The sequence below is a fragment of the Stomoxys calcitrans genome, chromosome 2 (assembly GCF_963082655.1).
Source record: "Stomoxys calcitrans chromosome 2, idStoCalc2.1, whole genome shotgun sequence".
Taxonomy (NCBI): domain Eukaryota; kingdom Metazoa; phylum Arthropoda; class Insecta; order Diptera; family Muscidae; genus Stomoxys; species Stomoxys calcitrans.
The window spans coordinates 235,005,673-235,022,076 of record NC_081553.1 but is presented as its reverse complement, the minus strand read 5'-3'; the positions used below and the strand labels follow the sequence as shown (position 1 = coordinate 235,022,076).

At 39.7% G+C, this 16,404-nt stretch overlaps 1 protein-coding gene across 7 annotated transcripts in view; it reads right to left on the bottom strand.

Annotated features, from left to right (window-relative positions):
• Positions 1-16,404, bottom strand: part of LOC106095634 (5-hydroxytryptamine receptor 2A) — a 149,999-nt gene that overhangs the window by 95,681 nt on the left and 37,914 nt on the right. The window lies entirely within an intron of this gene.

Genomic DNA, 16,404 nt, shown 5'->3' with positions numbered 1-16,404 from the left:
GGTCCCCCTAATTCGAAGCCCTGAAAATATATCAGCAACGTGCTCTATTCTCATATATCTATATATCATTTATTTGAACCCCATATTGCCATTGCCCTCAAAATTGGATATCAAATTCGTTTTCTAATCTCTTATTGCAAAAGTCAGCAAATATGTCCGGTTTGGGGTATTGCCCGTAAAAACTATGAATATTTAGTTCCACTCTCTTAAAGACCCAAATTGTCTTGGTGAGCAAATATGTCCTATCTGGGGGTTGTTATGGTGTTCGGACGTCCGCTAGACAGTTGGCCCCGAATGTTGATATCACATACGTAGTCTACTCCCACATACTTTTAATTTGAGCCCCGGCTTGGGGGGTGTTTTGGGGGATGGGCGACCACTAAGTGAGTTGGCCTTGAAAATATATATCGGATTCGTGTTCCACTTTAAAAACCCTCTTATTTGAGCCTCATATTGCAATAGTCCGAAAATACTTACTATTTGGGTGGTGTTGTGGGGGCGGGGTAGCCCCATAGACACTTTTCCCGAATATTGATATTAAATTCGTGCTTTACTTCCAAAGACCTTTCATTTGAGCCTCATATTGCTGTGGTCGTAAATTTGTCCCCTTTGGGGGATGTTTTTGGTGAGAGGCGGCCTCCCAAACACTTGGTCCCATATTTGAATATCAGATTCGTATTCAACATTCAAATATCTTTTATTTAAGCCCCATATCCCCATGGTCAGTAAATAAGTCCTGTTTGGGGGTGTTATGAGAAAGGGGTGGACCTCAAAAAACGTGGTCCCACATTTGGATATCAGATTCTTATTCTACTCGCAAATACCTTTCATTTGACTCCCATATTGCCATGGTCGGTAAATATGTCCGATTTGGGGTTGTTTTGGGGCTTAGGGTGGTCCCCCTAGCACTTGGTCCGACAATTGGATATCAGATACGTTTTCTTATCCTATATACCTTTCATTTGAGTCCCATATTGTCGTGATTGGTCTTAATATGTGTTTGGTAGGTTTAAGAGTGGGGCAGCCCCCCTAAGCACTCCATACGAAATTTGGATACCAAATTTTTATTTTTAGGTAACTGTATGAGAGCACACAAAATTTCGCTTAAATCGCACCACCCATCTCTGGCGTTTCCGCCTTCAGATATCAAAAACCCTATTTTCACCACGGGGTCATTATGCACCATCTGTGAAAATTTCAAGAAAATCGGTTCAGCCGTTTTTGAGTCTATAAGGAACACACAAAGATACAAACAAACAAATAAATCTACAAACAAACACAAATTGATTTTTATATACAAGATAGTGATTTGGTGCTTGTTTTAATGGTGTTATTATAATTTGTTTCAATTCTTGACAGCTCCAGTTTGTTTGAAGCCATCATCTTTAATTGGTGCGCAGCTCTAATGCGTTTTAATTACAAGTTTCAATATCTGTTCGCTTATTGAGGGTCCAATGTTAACAACATCAGTATCAACGTAAGCGTCAGCAATTTCATCTGCATTCAGATGGAAATTTGATTGAGGAAAATATCTTGAGCTATGCGTTAGGGATGCCCATTCTGGGGCAAAAAAAACTCCTGCAGCCGCAAGTTTTCTTATACTTGAGTGAAATGTTGTACGCATGGGATCCTATATAGAGCCAATATGAACTTTTTCAGCCCATCGAAGGGCCAATTTCTTTCTGCACATTGTTCGGAAACCTCATTGACCTCTACTAGTATTTTAAACTCTTTGAAGCTTCGAATTGGCACTTAGTGGTTCTAATTTAAACATGACAAAAGATTCTTGGTTATACAAAATTCGGCCCTGCCGATGATTACGTCCGTATACTTGTTTGCATTTAATTATAAATTTTAGCCACAAATTCACAAAATTACCATTTCCATATGTGGTTTGAAAAAAATAAAAACTATTCATTTGCTAAAATTAAATTAAAACACACTCAGTTCATAAACTTATTCTAACCAAATAAAATGAACTCAAAAATTAAAACCAATTTACATCCCTGCCAAGCAAGCATCCATATGATGGTGGTGTTAGTGTGTGTATTGGTATGCGTGTTTATGTTGCAAAGTAATACGCGAACTCGTAACTAAATTAATGCAGTGCAATGCAAAACGCTTAATGAGATTATAATTAAATGGTAGCAGTAATGGTTGGCAAACTGGCATGTAATCCAAACAACCATTTCGGACACTCCATTATAAGGCACTCGCATGGGGGTTGGTTGGGCAAGGGGGCAACGGGCTTCTGTGATGGCTGCTAATGCTGGTTAGCCAAGCAAACAGCACTTAACGGCCATGGAGTGGACGCGGTTGCTCTTCCATTGATCCCACATCAGCCGGGTCAACTTATTCGCCATGGTATATTTTGTGCTTTAAGTTGTCATCCAACAGCTCCCGCAACAGCAATGGCAGCATCTGTTGCAGCCAAACAATGGCATTTACCCGGTTATTTGCATGTCATCCATTGAATATTGCTGTCGTTACCACATCTGCTGTCAATCTACATTGCCAAACTATAGACCAAATACAGGCACACACACACACACGCACACGTGCACCATAACAGGTTCTTTGCGAACGTTTCCCCAATTGCATTCAATGCTCTAGTCCAGTCAAAAGCAATTACATTCATACATCCGAATTTCATTTTCATGTGTGCATTTCAATTTGGAGCTCAGTTCGGTGGCACTTTGTTGTCCATGTCAATTGGAGTGGTCTGGATTGGCAAGTAATTGCAACCACATTTTATGTCTATTCAACTAAATTTGATTCCATTTATGCCATGTACATAAATAATTTATTCGATGGCGATTTTGAAATATTATTTGATATTCGATTTCAATTTGATTTTTGAAGGCGGATATACGGAACGAATGTGACTGGTCCAAGGATTTATGGTAATTGAGCTGATGAATGATGTTTAAATTATAAATGAAGAGCCATTGAACCATAAAAACCTGACAATAGTTATATACCCCATACCACTACTGAGGCATAGGGTATTAAAAATTAGTGAATTTGTTTGCAACATCCAAAAGGAAGATGGTTAGATGGTCACTAATTAGAATACGAGACGACTTGGAATCACTTGGAATATATGGGAAGTATATCTATATCTGAACCGATGAATTTTTTATGAAATTTTGCACACATATGAAGACGTCAAATGTAGCACCTCATGCCAAATTTTGTAAAGATTGAACCGAAATTGTGGCTTCTACAGTCTTAAAAGTCCACATCGGATGGAAGATATATATGGGAGGTATATCCATATCTGAAACCGATTTTTAAGAAATTGTGCACAAATATGAAGACATCAAGTAAAGCACCTCTTTGCCAAATTTTGTAAAGATCAGACCAAAATTGTGGCTTCTACAGCCTTAAAAAGACATACCGGATGAAAGATATATATGGGAGCTATATCTAAATCTGAACCGATTTTGTTCAAAATCATTAGCGTTCGTCCTTGGGCCTGTAAAAGAGACTTGTGCAAAATTTTTATGACAATCAGACCATAAATGCGACTTGTAACTTGACCTGTAAGAATACATGGACAGACAGACGGACATAGCTAAATCGAATCAGGAAGTGATTGTTAGCTGAACGGTGTACTTATCAATGGGTCTAGCTCTTCTCCTTCTAAGCGTTGCAAACAAATGCACAAAGTTATAATACCCCATACCACAGTGGTGGTGTAGGGTACAAAAATGTCCACATAAAAATCCCTTTCGCATTCTAAATTGGGAATTCGGCGGATATTTTGAAGTTTTAGTTCTTTGACTCATAATTATTGGCAAAATTCTTCAAGCAAATAAAAATCTTAAATTTTCAACCAACTTTTTTTTCTGTGGACCATGCTCCATATATGAATAGTTGTAGGGTATTATTTAGTGGGCATTGCCCGTCTACACAATAAATTTTTGAAAAGAAGCAGTGATTTCGCTCAGTCATACATAAATAAACCGACATATCATGCATGTTAATTACTTCCGCCCTTAAAAGAGCCAAACTGTCGAATGCTCTTTGTGTTGGGTTTAAATGCATTGACCCATGATTTGCATTTCATCTATGAAGGCTGCATATCTGTTGTTTTTGTTTGTTGGGATTTATCAACAACGCGATGTTGACTTGAAGCCAACATCCATGAGTTCAAAACCAACATGCTACTTCATATTTGAATCCTTTAAGCCAACCATAATCGCTTGAAGTAAATTTGCAATCATACTATGCTCACGTGGCTGCTCAGTGTTCAGTTGCACTTTGAGAGCAGTTGATGTTGATGTTCCAATGACCACTAAATATATCGACTTTTGTATGACTTTGCTGCACTTTTTCGCACTTTTCTGTTCATTCATATCGCAACTTGACTGCCACAATGTTTCGATGTGTTTATTTACTTCAACCCCGTCTCCTGTATCACCAAACAGTAGCTATATCTGCTGCTGAATAGAATAGTGAATGACCAGACGCTTCCATTGGATTCAATTCAGTTCGAATAGCTTCGATTTGATACCCATCGAATTAAGCAAATAAAAACAAAAACTGAAAAAGGTTTAAATCGTTTGTGACTGCATATTAGAGGGGGTGCAATATCAATGCAGCTGAAATACTTAATTGGACCGATCGGAAGAATTTGGGACTTAAATGAATGGTATTCGAGAGTGCAGTACTAAAATGATATTCAAAATTAGGTCCCAGTACCTAAGCGGCCTCCCCAAGTCCAAATCAGCCCCAAATAGACATATTAGGCGATTATGTCAGGATGGTACTCAAATGAAAGGTATTAGGGTGTAAATTTAGAATATGAGATTATAAACGAGGTCCGAGTAATGAATAGGACTCCGCCTCCTTAACCACTCCACAAATCGGAATATTAGCCGATCATTTCTGTAAGGGGTTCATCTGGGGGTTCAAATGAATGGTACGAAGGAGTAGATTACAAACATGAAATTAGTGTTCCTGTCCAAGTATCTGGTTGGCGCTCTAATGCCTAAAACCACTCCGAATATGTTAATTGACCGAGTAGAAAATGAATGTGATATCCATTTTTGGAGCGAAGTGTTTGGTAACAGTTCCATCCTCAAAATTGGGGGATGGGGGTATACTAACCTAGTCATTCCGTAGTCATTGTAACACCTTGAAAAATTGATCTCCAACTCAGTATAGAATATATATTCTTGATCGTCTGGACATTTTGAATCGAACTAGCCATGCCCGCACGTCCTTCGGTCCGTCCGACCTTCGGTCCGTCCGACCTTCGGTCCGTCCGACCTTCGGTCCGTCCGACCTTCGGTCCGTCCAACCTTCGGTCCGTCCGTCCTCCGGTCGACTGTCCTTCGGTCCGTCCGTCCTTCGGTTCGTCCGTTCTTCTGGCCGTCCGTTCTTCGGTCCGTCCGTCCTTTGGTCCGTCCGTCCTTCGGTCCGTCCGTCCTTCGGTCCGTCCGCCCTTCGGTCCGTCCGTCCTTCGCTCCGTCCGTCCTTCGGTCCGTCCGTCCTCCGGTCGACCGTCCTTCGGTCCGTCCGTCCTCCGGTCGACCGTCCTTCGGTCCGTCCGTCCTTCGGTCCGTCCGTCCTTCGGTCCGTCCGTCCTTCGGTCCGTCCGTCCTTCGGTCCGTCCGTCCTTCGGTCCGTCCGTCCTTCGGTCCGTCCGTCCTTCGGTCCGTCCGTCCTTCGGTCCGTCCGTCCTTCGGTCCGTCCATCCTTTGGTCCGTCCGTCCTTCGGTCCGTCCGCCCTTTGGTCCGTCCAGATGCAGACATTTTGCATGAAGTGTTTTGTTATAGCTTTTAATAACTGTGTTAGGTATCGTTAAAAATGGTTCATAACCTGATATACCTGTCATATAAACCGATATTGGATCTTGACGCTTAAGCCTTAGAGGGCCCAATCCTTATCCGATTTGGCTGCGGTCGAGATATTATGTTACGGATTCCAACAACTGTGTTCAGTTTGGTCTAAATTGGTTCACAACCTAATATAGCTCCAGTATTAACCGATAACCCGATTATACTTCTTAGCCTCTAGAGGGCGCAATTCTTTTCCGATTTGACTGAAATTTTATACAACGACTTCTCCCATGACCTCTAATATACATACGTGTCTCGTATGGCTGAAGTGGTTTAAAACAAATCTAATATAGCTTCTATTGTATATTAGGTACCGATCTCCCGATTATATTTATTGAGCCTCTAGAGGGCGTAATTCTAATCCAATTTGGCTGAAATCCAAGTATGGTTCGAATCGGTTCATAACTTGTTATAGCTCCAATTGCATGGCAATTTTTATCCATTATCCTTTGTTTGCCTGAAAAGAGATACCGAGCAAAGTACTTGACAAATGCTATCCATGGTGGAGGGTATATAAGATTCAGCCCGGCCGAGATTAACACGTTTTTACCTGTTATACCCATCACCGTAGGATAGGCGGCATATTCATTCAGTCATTCCGTTTGCAACACATCGAAATATCTATTTTCGGGGCTACAGAGTATATATATTTCGGATCGTCGTTAAATTCTAAAACGATTTAACGATGTCCGTGTGTCTGTCCGTCTATCCGTCTGTCCGTCCGTCTGTTGTAATCACTCTAGAGCCTTAAAAATTGAGATATTGAGCTGAAATTTGGCACAGATACGTCTTTTCGATGCACGCTGGTTAAGTTCTTGAACGGGCAAAATCGGACCATATATGGATATAACAGCTATATAGACCGATTTTCCGATAAAGGGTCTAATGTCGATAAAAACTTAATTTTTCATCCGATTTTGCTGAAATTTTAAACAGTGAGTAGTTTTAGGCCTCCCGACATCTGACTTAAATATGGTTCGGATCGGACAATATTTGGATATAGCTACCATATAGACCGATCTCCCGATAAGGGGTCTAAAGACCATAAAAACTTTATTTATTACCCGATTTCGCTGCAATTTACAACAGTGGGTTATTTTAAGCCTCCCAAAATCTGACCTAGATATGGTTCAGATCGGACAATATTTAGATATAGCTGCCAAATAGACCGATCTGCCGATAAGGGGGCCGAAGCCCATAAAAGCTTTATTTATTACCCGATTTCGCTGAAATTTGAAGCAGTGAGTTTTTCTGAGCCTCACGATATCCGACCTCAATATGGTTCAGATCGATTTATAATTGGATATATATGTTTAGTTTATTTATACCTATATATTCTTGTTAAATATTTATTAACTTCGACCCGCCCTTATATGCTGTTGTTGTGTATGCTGTCCAATTATTTGGCGATTTGTATGGCTTTCCTGCCACGATTGATTGTGAGAAGATTAATATTTACAACAAACAAATTATTGATGCTTGGCCATGTTACTTTGTATATGGCCAATATATCCAAATAAATGCGTTGCTACAACTACTCCAATTGACGACTGATAGACTGATTTAAAGATAAACACAAACTCGCACACACACACACATCATTGAGGTAGGACTCTAACATCATTCATTGCAACTAACTTCTATAATGGTCGATTTGGTATACTGTGGCCTTGCTAAGAAAGACAAGTAAAAACGTATTACGTTCCGCCCGGCCAAATCTTGGGAACCCGCCACTATGGATACTGTTAAAAATTCTCAAAAAATTAATTTCAAATTTGGTATTTTATATACCAAACTTCTGGCTAGCAAGGCAAAAATCGTAGCATCGATTTATATGGAAGACATATCTGGTTATAGACCGATTGGGGAGATCGATTTATAAAGGAGCTAAATGTGAGCGGGCCACCGTAGCGCAGAGATTAGCTTGTCCGCCTAAGACGCTGAAGGCCTGGCGAGAACATCAGAAAACAAGTAGAAAGGTGTTAAGTTCGGCCGGGCCGGGCTGAACTTTGGATACCCACCTCCACGGGTATGTATGTAAACCACGTTTAGTAAAAATCCGGTAAAAAATGCATACCTTATGCCCCATAGCAGCTATATCGAAATATGTTCCGATTTCGACCAAATACTAATAAGTACAAGTCATTGTTCAATTGTGTATAACAAAATATTGATATTTTTTGTAGCTATATCTAAAAATAAACCGATTTGAATCATATACGACACGGATGTCAAAAAGCCCAACATAAGTCAATGTGTCAAATTTCAGTGAAATCGAATTATAAATGCGCCTTTTATGGGTTGAAGACTTTAAATCGATATATCGGACTATATGCCAGCTATATCCAAATCTGAACCGATCTGGGCCAAATTTTTTTTCTGTCAGCCAACACGCAGTGCATTGCGTTGGCCAGAGGAAATTAGGAATTGGAGAGGGGGAAACGGATGTAGTGCTTATTGACATTTGTCTTAAATCTTTGGATGTCAAAGTGGGTGGGAAAAACATTAGCCGGAAGCCATCGATTCCACATACGAATGGTTCGGGCGAAATAAGAATTCTCTCTATAATGAATTGTGCGGTCCGCTGGCCAATCAATTGATCAAACGGATGTGCGTTCCTCGAATGTATAGTATCCCTGACATACATCCTTACATCAGGAATAAGAAGACGAATATCAGACGAACACATACATCATGAAAGTACCGATAGAACAGCGCCAAACAACCCACATTGCGACGATGATGAAGGGAGGCAATAGAGTTGGATACCCCAATGTCCCCAATCAACGCCATCGCTCTGCTCTGTACACGATCCAGTAGCTCCAGGGATGATTTTGAAGCTCCAGCCCATACATGTAAGTTGTACTTCATTTTCGGCCTTATGAAAGTGGTGTAGATGTTAAGAAGATCAGACTGAGTGAAGTAATTCTTATACCATTTAAGGAAGCCTAAACTCTTGAATGCTTCCTTCGACACTTCAAATACATGTCTAGCCCAACGGACATCTCGTGCCCAGAACATCAAGAGCTACTGATTACTCAACATCTACACCGTTGATAGACAAAGACGATTGTAATGGGTCAGCAAATGGTTTGTATGACAACAAGCAGCACTGAGTCTTCCGTGCATTAAAATCTACTCGATTCATTCGACCCCACTCAGAAATGGCCAGCAAATCCTGGCAGAGTGTATTGTCCATAACCCGCCTCTTGTCCTCAAACTCTCGAAGACTCGGCCTATGGTCGAATGAGTACCAATGACGGGGATTACTGTCATCCGCAAATGAGTAGATCGGATTCGATGTCTGACCCAACAGATCGTTGATGATAATAAGAAAAAGAGAAGGAGAAAGAACAGAGCCCTGGGGTACACCTGTGGTCAATTTGTGCTCATTGGATGAGAACCCATCTATAACGATTCGAATAGTGCGATCTCTGAGAAAGCTCGAAATAAATGGAACGAAGCCATTACCGACAATTTGAAGAAAGATGTTGAACTGCCTAACACAACTCACAGCCCCAAATTTCAGCAAAATCGAATAACAAATGTGGCTTTCATAGGCCTTAGACCCTAAAACGGCGGATCGGTCTATAAGGCAGCTATATCCAAATTTGGACCGATGTGGGCCAAATTGAAGGAAGATTTCGAAGGGCCTAATACAAATCACTGCCCCAAATTTCAGCCAAATCGGATCAATAATGTGGCCCTTATGGGCCTTGGACCCTAAATCGGCGGATCGGTCTATATGGGATATAGTCCGATATAGCCCATCTTCGAACTTATCCTACTTATGGACAAAAAAAAAATACCTGTGCAAAGTTTCAGCTCAATATCTCTATATTTAAAGACTGTAGCGTGATTTCAACAGACAGACGGGCGGACATGGCTAGATGGTCATAGATTTTTACGCTGATCAAGAATATAGGGTGGGAAATTGATATTTCGATCTCCCTATCCTTCGGTGGTAGTTATAAAATATGTCAGCGGCAGCTTTTCCCTTCCATATGCTGTTCTATGCTATGCATAGAAGCCATGTAAAAACTTCTCCCCAGAGAGGTGTCGCACTGCGGCACGCCAATCGGACTTGGCTATAAAAAGTATGCCCCTTATCATTGAGCTTAAAACTCGAATCGAACAGCACTCATTGTGAGAAGTTTGCCCCTGATCCTTAATGGATCAATGTGAGCGGTTTATATGTGGTGGGCAACAATCTTGGCTTCTAGGTACCAATTTGGACCTTAAATGACGCGGCTGTTGGAAATTGTAACAAATCTGAACCTATACAGCCCATTTACAATCTGCAACGACCTATCCATCCATAAGCAGGTCTGTGTTGGACCGCTACCGTGATCTAGGCTGATCGAATGTTGAGATGATTAAGATATAAAAACTTTATGGGGTCGCAGATCAAACGGAACGACTAGATGGGTGTACCCCCCATCCTATGTTGGCGGTCATAATAATTGAATAATACTTCAGAAATTTCCTCAAAATTTGCCACGAAAATAAAATTACGACATTGTTTTTATAAACATCGAAGTTTGTTAAGAAAATTCGTATATTCTTCTATTAAAGGAAGATTCTTTTAGATATTCATATTAGTTTCTTCCGTCCATTATAAGCAAATATATAACCAAAGTTTCCTAAATTTTTTTTTACGCCTACAGTCTTTCTTCATAGAGAATTTGTTTAGATGGAAAAAAAAGTTTTTAAATTGAAATTTAATTTTGATGGTTTCGTATGGCGCAGTTAGTTGTTTGGTTGTTTGAACATTCCAAACATGCTTGTCTAAATTTAGATTAAATAAATACTCGTTTAATTTGAAATGTTTTCCCCAAAGAAATTTTAATGAAAAGCTACTTCATAATCGAGCCTATCAATACGATGCCAACCCATAGCTCTTCTTCTTCGTCTCCACTTTATAAGATATACTAAAGCATTTCCACAATGTTTATTACGAAATAGTTGCCGGTTTGATAAGATTCTTCGGCTGAGAGTCAGTCAGCCAGCCAGTCAGTTAGTCTTCTTAACCATCGTTGATGGATTCTTAGACATGTTGTACTTGTTCACTGTACACTTCATTAAACTCGAGTATTGTGTTCGACATCGAAACGCAATCTGCTCCAAGTGTTGCTACACTTTAATTGGAGCGTGGGGAGCAAATGGGTCATGCTGAATGCCCTGCTGCATGTAGTGAAACATCATCATGGGGAAACGGATGTTCAATGCTTGGCTACGAAATCGACATCCGTTTCATGTAGTGGCAAAGCGGCTGCTGATGTTTTTGTAGTTGGTGGCATCACATCCCATAACAATTGTCTGATAATTGGTTTTCATTTAATTACTAAGCCCATTGAAACTCAACGCAATCAATTACCTGCAATTAACAATGGCTTCATTACCCAAAGCGTTACTCTGGCTTCGCCGTTTCAAATGCTTGGCTCTATCGTTGATCGGTTTTTCTTTAAAATTGCCTCTAATTGTAGACAGCTGACTTTATTATGTGGCAACACAAACCAGAACCGAAGCAAAACATTTATACTAGCTATCCTTTGGCATGAAATTGCAATCTTTTTCAAATTGAATTTACGACCGAATCAATTCTTTCATTTGAAAAAATTCCAATTCCAGAGAAATTATCCAACTAGGCGAGCCATTCATGAAGGGGATGTTTGTCCATTCTTGGCTTCATACCTTCACTCACAGATTCTACAATTTATTTATTTTAACTTTTTCCGGTTGCTTTGGAAAACTATGTTCCCCTCCCCCGCCCTATTTCTCGTAACAACTCACTTGGCAAATAGTTTGCTTTTCTCTCGAACAACATACATACATCCGTTTCTGGTCGTAAAGAGCAGACAATACGCTTCTAAGAGGGAAAACAATAACAATAACAACAACTTAAAGCGAGCTAGTAAATATTTTTGTAATGTTCGTAAAATGTCCAAACGAACAACAACAAAATAACACTCATATCGATATCATAAACAAACAGCAACAACAAAGGAAATCTATTAGAAATTGAGAAGAGCTTTTATTTCAAATCATGTTCATATGCATCATGAATTGTGGAGTCTGGAGTGGCTCCATCACACACAAAGGCAAAACTAATATTAGCAACTGGAAGCCATGCGTACTGAATGTTAAACTTGATTTGATTTTAATTTTATTTTCAATTCGTATTCATTTTAATTGAGCTCTCTAGTGTTTGTACAATTTTATGAATAAGGCAATGAATTTCAAAAAACCAAATAAAGTAGTTTTGGAGAAAGGATTGTTAAATGTGAGTGAGAATACCCTATAACACTACAGATGTGCATTTTAGCAATACCATCAGTGATCGGAGTCACTCTTTTACAATAAGAGTGTTTGCATGCTAGAAAAATTTGTGCAAATTTGCACAAAAAATTGCTGGAGGTGGTTCGGGTACCTTTTTTGCCAGCACAAGAGAGCGGGAGAGTGCTTGAGAGTGACTTCTAATACCCTGTACCACAGTAGTGGTGAAGGGTATAAAAATAGTAACGATTGTTCTTTCTCTCCTGCTAAATATACCCTACACCACTACTGTGGTACATGGTATTATAACTTAGTGCATTTGTTTGTAACGCCTAAAAGGAAGAGAGATATACCAATTGATAAGTATACCGATCGACTCGGAATCACTTTCTGATTCGATTAAGCCATGTCCGCCTGTCCGTCTGTCTGTCTAAATCTGAGTCGATTTCGATAAAATTCACCTGTAATGAAAATATATAAAAATAAATTTATGTTTGTTTGTTTGTGTGTTCCTTATAGACTCAGAAACATATGGTGCATAACGATCCCGTGGTGAAAAAAGGGTACTACATTTTTTGATATCTGAAGGGAGGGGGGGGGGGGGCGGACCCTCCCCCTTACCCTTATTTTCAGAAACGCCAGATCTCGGAGATGGGTGGTGCGATTTAAGCGACATTTTGTGTGCTCTCATATAGAACCCTAAAAATAAAAATTTGGTATCCAAATTTCGAATGGGGTACCTAGGGGGGCCGCCCCACCCTAAAACCTACCAAACATATATTTACACCAATCAATATGGGACTCAAATGAAAGGTATTTAGGATAAGAAAACGTATCTGATATCCAATTGTCGGATAAAGTGTTAGGGGGACCACCCCAACCCCTAAAAACCTCTAGATCGGACATATTTACCAACCATGGCAATATGGGACTAAAACGAAAGGTATTTGCGAGTGGAATACGAATCTGATATCCAAATGTGGGACCACGTTTCTGGGGGTCCACTCCCTCCCCAAAACACCCTCCAAACAGGACTTATTTACTGACCATGGGAATATGGGGCTTAAATTAAAGGTATTTGAGTGTAGAATACGAATCTGATATCCAAATATGGCACCGAGTGTTTGAGGGGCCGCCTCTCACCAAAACCATCCCCCAAAGGGGACAAATTTATGACCATAGCAATATGGGGCTCAAATTAAAGGCCCTTGGGAGTAAAGCACGAATTTGATATCAATATTCGGGAAAAGTGTCTGTGGGGCCACCCCACCCCCACAACACTACCTAAATAGTAAGTATTTGTTGACTATTACAATATGAGGCTCAAATAAGAGAGTTTTCAGAGTGGAACATGAATCCGATATATATTTTCAAGGCCAACTCACTGAGTGGCCGCCCATCCCTCAAAACACCGCCCAAGCCGGTCACGTTTGCCGACTATGAAAATATGGGGCTCAAATTAAAGATATATGAGAGTAGACCGCGCATCTGATATTAACATTAGGGACCAAATGTCTAGGGGACATCCCTCCACGATAACAACCCTCAAATAGGACATATTTGCTCACCAAGACAATTTGGGTTTTAAAGAGAGTTGAAATAAATATTTATAGTTTTTAGGACCAATACCAATAAGGTGTTTAAATGAGATTAGAAAACGAATTTGAGGCCAATGGCAATATGGGGTTCAAATAAATGATATATAGTTATATGAGAATAGAGCACGTTGCTGATAAATTTTCCGGGATTAGTGTTTGGGGGACCACCCTAATCCCCAAAACACCCCCAAAATCGGGCATATTTACCGACCATGTCAATGTGGGGCTTAAATGAAAGAGCAAGAATTGATACCCACTTTCGGGACCAATTTTCTGGGGGTCTACCCCTTTCCCAAAATACCCCACAAACAGCAATTTTTTACTGACCATCGCAATATGGGGTTCAAATAAAGGTGTGTGGGAGTAGAAGATGAATTTGTTATCCAAATGTAGGATCATGTATTTAGGGCATCACACCTTTCCAAAAACACCCCCCAAAGGATAACAATTTTTCGACCATGGGAGTATGTGGCTTAAATTAAAGGTATTTGAGGTTAGAAAAAGAATTTGATAACCAATTTTGGGACCATGTGTTTGGGGGATGCCTCATCCTGTAAACTCCCCTCAAAACCAATGGCAATATTGGGTTTAAATAAATGTTATTTGAGAGAAGAGCACGATGCTGATATTTTTTAGGCCCAAGTATCTGTGGACCACCTCGTCCAAACACACCAAAAATCAGACATCATGCGAATATCGGGCTGAAATAAAGTATTTTAAAAATGGAGTACACCTTACATCCAAACTTAAATTCGTAGACCAATAAAGACCGTATGGGATTCAGATAAAGGCACTTATATTGTTAAACTGTTTGTGAAGCGATATACTTTGTCGAAAATAAGCTCTTCAAGCTCTTTCATAGTCGAAAATAAATATTCCAAGGAAAATTTTGTTTCATATAAAGTAAAAGAAAGCGCAGCGTAGCGGGCCCGGTCCAGATAATATATATATGTATCCCCCGACTTTCACTCCTAGAGCCACTGCAAGCTCATTTATTGACCAAACTTCCCAAAACGTTGTACAACGCTTTCTTCAACGACTTTTATCAAAACTCCCTTTCAACTCTTAAACTCATTGCCGTTAAAAAGTAGCTTATCAGTTGAAAGACCACCTGCATTTCATTCATATTTGTGATAAGCTCAATAACCATATCCTAAACCTATTTTACAAGTTATTTTGGAGATACATTTTAATGTTGGGACAATTTGATTCAATTTTCCCAAAGGATTTGCCATAGGATTTGGTGCCACCGAAAGCATGCCAAACATAAAACAATTTTGTGTGTTGATGTTGCTCTAATGGCCCGAAGAGGGGGAGAGGGTACGATTTGATCCTTTGGCTTTTAAAATTATTCCAGTGCAAATCCTTTTGAATGTGTTTATAGTTGGCATTGGGAGTGTTACAACATAAAAGGATAATTTTCCATATTTTATGAATTTTTCCCATGTTAAGGGCTTAGCAAAAAGAAAAGCTTTCAGCACGAACTATCACACATCTGCACACTTGGCCACTTTATCCTTTGACAGAGGATGGTCTCTTTTAGTTTGGCTCTCATAGCCTGCAGTTTTCATTAAAATTTATTTAATGTTCTTTTGCTCGCTGTTCGTCTTTCGCTTTGGCTTTTCACTCTAGCCTTCTTGGCTTTATTTGCTTAGGAGGGTTTCCTTTTCCTCGGTGGCCAGCAAGCCGTTTAAATAAATCCCAATATGTTTGTAATAGTTATGGCTGTTTATTTTTGTATTTTGCCCTTTCTCTCTCACATCAGATTCGCTTTTTTGCCTCTTTTAATTGGTTGTTGACTTTCAGGACAATCGTGTCATCCGACTAGGGAACTGTTAGTCAAGAATCCTTACCATGGCTCATGTAGTTGTTAAGTATGTTTACCCGGCAAAGTCATGAGCGTGAAAGAGGCACACTTATCACAGGTTGTGATTGCTAAATGGAATAGGGTAAAATCAGAATGGATAAGTGGTAGCGTGGTCCTTCCACCATGGAGTTTTTTTGTCAAGATCTTCTAATGATGACTTGGTTTGTATGGTAGAAGCTTTAAACTAAACTGTTCTGGTTAGAAGATAAATCTGAAGTTCCGTTTGTGGCAGACTTCGAACCAAATAACCGAACTATGTTTCAAACCCTCTGAATAGGAGTTGCCATTTCTTGGTGTTGAAGTAGTCACATCGAAGCAGAGAAATATGTTGGAGTATATATTTGGATATGGCTACCTAAAAAGGCCGATATTGTGTTCTACAATATTAAACCATTACTTGCACCTATTAGACCACTCAATATCCGTCCCGAATTTTGACTATATTCTAATCAGACTATATTTCGATATAGCTGCTATGGGGCATAAATTAAGCATTTTTCACCGGATTTTGACGAAAGGTGGTTTACATATATACCCGAGGTAGTGGGAATTCAAAGTTCGGCCTTCTAACTTATTATTTATAAATTTTCCTTAGAAAAAATTAGCTAAAACACCTTAAAATTTTCTCCTTGTTTTGCAAAGAGAACATGTTATAGACGCGTTTTAAGTAAAGTTTTGACAACATATGCCATTTGAAACGAGAGTTATGTGTACAACGGAATAAGTTCCCAAAACGCATAACCTAGACCCCCCAATGGGCTTACGTTCCTTTTACTTCATGTGTCCGCTTAAATCATGGAACATTTTGTTTGC